Source organism: Poromitra crassiceps (assembly GCF_964638095.1).
Source record: "Poromitra crassiceps genome assembly, chromosome: 5".
NCBI classification, from domain to species: Eukaryota; Metazoa; Chordata; class Actinopteri; order Beryciformes; family Melamphaidae; genus Poromitra; species Poromitra crassiceps.
Genome location: NC_139642.1, coordinates 59,410,868 through 59,418,367, shown reverse-complemented (window position 1 = coordinate 59,418,367; position 7,500 = coordinate 59,410,868).

The window sequence follows — 7,500 nt, the reverse complement described above, 5'->3', positions numbered from 1 at the left end:
GTTCGACAAGAAACTTCGGGCGGCTGAGGAAGTTCAAGGTGCCAAAAGCAGCGTTGGCACTTTTCTTCACCTCCACCGTCAAGCAGGGTGGGAATTACATGGAGGCCATGAGACCATGGCCTCCATTGCCCCTCCTTCTGGCCGTGATGCCCTGAGATCCCTAAGGCCACTTTATTAGTGCCCTGCTAGCAGGGCTTGTCCTCTAAAAGTCAAATAGTGGAAGCATCAGTCGAGAGAGCCGTGAGTCTATGGACATTCCTCAAGTCGAGCAGTCGGTTTTTCCATTAAAATTCCAATCTTAATCTCATTTGTTCATTTATTCTTGTTTAGATTTATTTAGGCCTATCAGGTTTTGAGAAATAGGCTAAAGAACTGTATAGCCTAGCCCTATAGGCATTAGAGGTGTCATTTCAAAGCAGCGGAAATGTCTTATTTTACACTGTTTCATTCATCTAGGCTACATGTTTTAATGTTGAAAAGCTGAAATAAAAAAGTAGGCTTTAAGAGCTTAATTTAAAAAATAAATAGGTCTCCTGCCTCTCATTATTCAGACAAAGCATTCGATAGACCGACGTCGGCAATTCAAATCTTGCATGATCTTATACAGTCTCTTATTGCTCAAAATATGTCCCCATCACTCTGGTGCATTGACTGTTGATATGATATGATATGATATAACCCCAATAATTAGTGAAGATATTCTATACATTTATTTATTTATTTATCTATTTTTATAGAATAGTCTGAGTCGAGGACAGCCCTGCATTCTAACACACATTTCAGAAAGATTGCCCTTCACGATGTCAATAGAGCAATGACCTTTGTGCCCTGGCATGTGGCCTTGGGCCCTAAAAAGAATTTGCGACGCCGAAGGCCAGATGGCCACACCCCTAAAATGATGAAATTCCCTTACTGGACATTTTACTGGACATTTTACATGGACATTTTACTGGACATTTTACATGGACATTTTACTGGACATTTTACTGGACATTTTACATGGACATTTTACCTGGACATTTTACTGGACATTTTACATGGACATTTTACTGGACATTTTACATGGACATTTTACATGGACATTTTACTGGACATTTTACATGGACATTTTACATGGACGTTTGCTCTAGTTTGAGATTGCTTGTGCCAGCCCTTGCCCCAAATTGAATGTCACAGTATTAAGGTCCTTGCACATAGAGTCCGTTTTTTCGTCCGAAATTGACGCACGAAAAAAATAAAAATACGACCTCATTTGTGTCAATCATCATTGACACACCGAGTCCGACAAATACGTCCGTCATTTAAGTTTTCGGACGAGGTTCGATTTTCTGCGTTTTTCCGCATCCATGAAATCGTTTTGACAGGTGTTTGACCACTCAGAGCTGCCGTAGTGTTGCTATTCACAATGAAAAATGGCGTCTGAGAAGTTAATTCAGTTCGTCTCCCAGCACAAAGCATTTTATGACAAAGCAGGAATACAGAGATTCGGAATTAAAAGACAGAATGTGCCGGGTGATTGCAGACCAGCTTGGAATGCGGGACGCGGTGTGTGTGTGTGTGTGTGTGTGTGTGTGTGTGTGTGTGTGTGTGTGTGTGTGTGTGTGTGTGTGTGTGTGTGTGTGTGTGTGGGGAAGGGGGGGGGGGAGGAGAGAGACAGAGAGCCACACTACACACTGCCAGTTGTGGATCAATAGGATCGCGGTAGTTTTCTTTTCGTTGCGAATCTTCGCAACGAATATTGGATAATTAACGCATCGGACTCAGTGTGCAAGGTATCTGTGCGTGACGTGTTTTTTTCGGATGACGGATTAAAAAAACGCAGCGAACAATTCGGACTCTGTGTGCAAGAACCTTCAATGTAGCTCTTTTAGCAAATATGGTCAATTAGCAAGTCGAAGTCCTCGTCTCCGACTCCCAAGTCCGAATGCATGAATGTTCAAGTCCAAGTGGAGTCACAGCAGGTCCTGAAAATGAGTGCAGAACTCAGACTCGACAACATTGCTGGGAAGCGAGGACATTTTCGGTGGTCCTCACTTTCTCCCACACCTTCAAAGTGCTGTTTGAAAGGTAAGACTTGGTTTGAAGGGTTAGCTCATCATTGGGTTTAGGTTAGCGTTAGGAGCTAGGGAATGCATTATGTCAATGAATGTCCTCACTAAGATAGCTCTGTGTGTGTGTGTGTGTGTGTGTTAATGTGTTCCTGTCAGGAAATTAGTCCTCTCTAAAGAACAAGCCCCCCCCCCCCCCCCCCCCCCCCCCCCCACACACACACACACACTCACACACACACACACACACTGGGCTCCACGGGAGTCAAGCTGCAGCCCGTCCACGCGTGTATTTGTTAGTGTGTGCACGCGTGTAAGTGTGTGCATGTGTGTATGTGTGTTAGCGTGTGTGTGTGTGTGTGTGTGTGTGCAATGATCTAACATGGCCGCCTGCTGGTTCTCAGCAGAGTGATTAGTTTGGGCTGACAGGCACATTGACCTCCAGCAGCGCATCTGATTGGTCGGTCCACAGTATGGAGTTTGCATGACGCAGAAGCACCAGACCCCCCCCCCCGGGACGACCTTTGACTCTTTAATGGAGCGTTTAATTTTGAACCCGTTATTACCACAGACCGTATAAAAATATGGACGGAGTCAGCGTGACATCATCCATTGTGGTTTATGGACTCCCGTCTCGAAGCCTGGCGTATGGGAGTGTGGCCGTCGCCATCTTGTGGTTCTTGCTCAGCTCACATGAGACCATGGGTTTCCCAGAGACACAGCTCAGGGGGGAGGGTGGGGGGGGGGACGGGGGGGTTGGTCGTCCCTCACCAACCCCATCATGCTCTCCCTCTCTCTCTCTTTACTGATGATGTCAGGAGTGGTGTCCAATATTTATAAGTTCATCTTAAAACATAAAGAATCAGCCCTCTCCTTAAATGTGGATATCAGATCCATCACCATAAATATTAGATATTAATTGGCAGTTAGTATGGTCAAATATCAGTCTTTCATCAAGGAATCTCGATCACCAATTGGTCCATTATAAGCTTATACATAGATTATATTATTCTCAGAGGAAACTCTACTCTAAATGAAAATACTTCAGTCTCCCAATTTTTTCCATTTTGTCCTTATGGTAATCCAGGGACATATATTCATATGATATGGGAATGTCCAAAAGTAATGGATTTCTGGAAAATTGTCTGTGAAATACTTTCTACCGTTGTTGGTCATTGTGTTTCTCTGCATCCAGAAGTGCTGCTCCTTCATGATGATAGCTCTAATTTAGATCTTTCTGTTAGCAGTTAGCAGGCCTTACAGCAGCAAAGAAAATGATTGTCCCACCCCACGCCTCCAGCTCCTCCCACCCCACGCCTCCAGCTCCTCCCACCCCATGCCTCCAGCTCCTCCCACCCCACGCCTCCAGCTCCTCCCACCCCACGCCTCCAGCTCCTCCCACCCCACGCCTCCAGGCCCTCCAGCTAGTGATGGGAATTACGGCTCTTTGAAGGTAGCCAGGTCTTATGGCTCCGTTCCTTTCTGAGAGGCGTTCAAAATAGCGGCTCCTCGTTCATTTATTATTATTATTATTTTTTTAGGGGGCGGGCACTAGCCTACTGTTTATCTGCGAAATCACTAGGATAATGATATGGTACGATTTGGATTAGATTTGATTAGACCCACCACTATTTCATTTTGCATCTGTGGACTGCAGCAGCATTAAATTACTCATACAGTATTTCCAGACCTAATGTCAATGATCTGCATTGTAAACATGACACAAGGTGACACCATATCCATCTGCGCTTGGTCAGTGAATTTACTTCTTCTATGAAATGTGTTTTGTAAATAAAGTTGTCTTTCCTTGAATACAATTCATGCAACACTTCGCTGCTCAGAAAGTCGGCAGATGCACTCCGCGGCGTACCCCGTTTTAATATTAAGCTGAGTCCGCCCACCCAGGCCAGTTACAGCATGCGCCGGTAGCAATTAACGAGTGCACCTTATCCTCCCTGCTCAGCGGGCTAGCAGAGGGAGGGAGGTCTACCCTGTGTGTGTGGTGGGGGAGTGCCAGGCAGTGACATTTAGGCACAACATTAAAATGAACGCCTCTCAAGTAGGACTCAGTTCCCTTCGTTCATAGCAAAGAGCCGTTTTGGATCGTTCGCGAAGGTCACATCACTACCCCCAGCTCCTCTACCCCATGCCTCCAGCACCTCCATGCTAATCCGCCCTGAGTTAGAGACACAGAGAAACACACTTCCCACCCCACACCTCCAGCTCCTCCCACCCCACGCCTCCAGCTCCTCCCACCCCACGCCTCCAGCTCCTCCCACCCCACGCCTCCAGGCCCTCCAGCTCCTCCTCCCCACACCTCCAGCTCCTCACACCTCCAGCTCCTCCTCCCCACACCTCCAGCTCCTCCCACCTCCCACCTCCAGCTCCTCCCACCCCACGCCTCCAGCTCCTCCCACCCCACGCCTCCAGGCCCTCCAGCTCCTCCACCCCACGCCTCCAGCTCCTCCACCCCACGCCTCCAGCTCCTCCACCCCACGCCTCCAGCTCCTCCCACCCCACGCCTCCAGGCCCTCCAGCTCCTCCTCCCCACACCTCCAGCTCCTCCCACCTCACACCTCCAGCTCCTCCCACCCCACGCCTCCAGCTCCTCCCACCCCACGCCTCCAGGCCCTCCAGCTCCTCCTCCCCACACCTCCAGCTCCTCACACCTCCAGCTCCTCCTCCCCACACCTCCAGCTCCTCCTCCCCACACCTCCAGCTCCTCCCACCTCCAGCTCCTCCCACCCCACGCCTCCAGCTCCTCCCACCCCACGCCTCCAGGCCCTCCAGCTCCTCCAGCCCACGCCTCCAGCTCCTCCCACCCCACGCCTCCAGCTCCTCCTACCTCACACCTCCAGCTCCTCCCACCCCACGCCTCCAGCTCCTCCCACACCACGCCTCCAGCTCCTCCCACCCCACGCCTCCATCACCTCCATGCCAATCATCCCTGAGTTAGACAGGTGTAGAGAGAGAGAGAGAGAGAGAGAGAGAGGAGGGGAAGAAGGGAAAACAGCCTGGCAGCACTGCAGCCATTAACAACCACAGTTTGTTTTCTATCTTGATCTTTTTTGATCACATTATCTGTTGCAGGGTTACTTAGGGTTATCTGTTGAAGGCTCTCTGTGGGGATCAGACCTGTGACTCTCTGCTTGCAGGACGCCCACTCTGCTTCATCACCATGGAAACAAGAGGCTGAGAGATAATGACACGGCTGACAGACTGAGATAAGAACACACACAGCGACAGACACGCACGCACGCACACACACACACACACACACACACACACACACACACACACACACACACACACACAGGTCCTGACTCAGTGTGATTGCATTGTCCTATTGTCTAAAATATTTATGCAAATGAAGCGAAACACAGCCAGCTCTCAGTGTGTGTGTGTGTGTGTGTGTGTGTGTGTACACAAGCTTATAATAGTTCAGCATTTTTTTTTTAGCATTTTAATTTACTTTACAATTTCAGTTTACTTTTCATTTCTCTTCCTACTCTGAGCCAGAAATCTCCACTTCAGTAACACTCGCATACTGTTGCACCAAATGTTACAGTTTTATTCTGCCTCTGCCGGGGATAGCCAGGCCGGAGGCATGATGGTTTCAGCTTGTCCATCCATCCATACCACTGAGATCAAAGAATCTGTGACTCCGCCTCCTCCCACTGTTCTCTTTGAGGCCAGATTCTGCGCAGCGTGAGGTCCCTGCCCCTCTCAACTTTTTTGATGCAGCTGCTCGTGCTGCTAGCTTTGCGGACAGTGCGTAGTGTATTTATGTACAGTCAATGCTCTCTAGCTCTGTAAATATGGCACTTTAAGTTCTATAAATGTTTGTCTCGCCAAAAGTAACCATGTAGATTCCCACTATGAGGTCAGTGGATCAAAATGACGTCTGTATGGAAATCTGATTTTCGTCGTCGGAGTGAACCGGGGGGAGCCGTTCATCTCAGCTCCTAGCAGCCAAACTCCGAGCTGCCGAAGCTGGGCAACTTAACATCGTCATACGGGGGAGATTATCCGATGAACTGATCTTTGCAGCTCTGTGTTGATTAGGTTTTGGTTTAACAGATGAAATCTAACCTTGAAGCTTTAGGCTACGTTTTGTTTACTGGGCAGCCCGGCGCTGCCTCTGAGATTGCTGCCTGGTCTCTTCTGTATATCCTTACAACAGCTACTGTACGAGGAGAGTGGCCTCAACGACAGACTCATCAGTCATTGTTCCTTACGAGTCTCGGGTGCGCGGTCCCTACAGCCACTGCAACGGCGACTAAGTGGCTGCACGCGATATACACGCTATCAATCACAATAAAACTGTAACCACCTCCGAGACAATGTTGTTATCCATGGTGTGGGGCGCCCTGGCACCCCCAAATAGTGCGTACTTTCCAATACCGAGCCCTTTTTCACATGCCAGTGCCAAAGTCTTTAGGTGCTCCACAGCGCCGGATGTATCGGTTCGGTGCTCAGTGGTTGGGAGGGTGTAGTGCAGTTTACAATTTTGAGCATCGGCTCCGCCGGGGACACCTCGGCATTCCGAAATGTCGGCACTCCGAAATACCGGCATTCCGACAAAATTGAGATCTGTCTCGCCATTGCGAAAGAACCCTCCCCCAGACACTAACCCTAAACCTAACCTCTCCCATCCCCCACGCCTAAGCCTAACCTCCCCCAGAACCTAACCTCTCGGCGAAACATTTTTTGGAGATAAAAAGGACCGCCTCTCCGAAAGCATAGAAGTCAATGATCGGAATGCCGACACTTCGGAATGGCGAGGTGTCCCCGGCTCCGCCATGTGAAAAAGTGCTCGGTATTGGAAAGTACGCACTATTTGGGGGTGTCGCAGGGCATAACAACATTGTCTCGGAGGTGGGTACAGTTTTATTGTGATTGATAGCGTGTATATCATGTGCAGCCACTTAGCCGGCGTTGCAGTGGCTGTAGGGACCGCGCATCCGAGACTCTGAAAGAAGAATGACTGATCAGTCTGGCGTTTGAGGCTACGAGGAGAGGAGCTTGTGAACAACATCCCCACAGTCAAAGCACTTCCCTGAGATATCCATCTAAAAACTCTCTTGTTTTACCCCAAATAAAACATCCAGTGTCTGTTTGTGACTCCAAAGGCTAAGCTAAGCCCGTTAGCTACTGGCTGGTTGTGTGCTAAAACTCGTGTGGGCCCCATCTTATACCCGGGAGTTGTAATGTTATGAAACACATTTCCTGCCATACGCAGGCAGGCAGTTGGACAACCTGGTAAGTTCTGAAAATATGTCTATTTCGTTATTCCAGCTAACGTTATCGTTATCGGTTGTTAGTAACGTTATGCCGACCGTGAAAACCTAGCGCTGCAAGCTAACACAGCTGGCGAGCTTGCACCCGTTAAAACCGATAATGTTAGCTGGAGTAATAAAACATTTTCTGAACTTACCACTTCAGTCCCCAA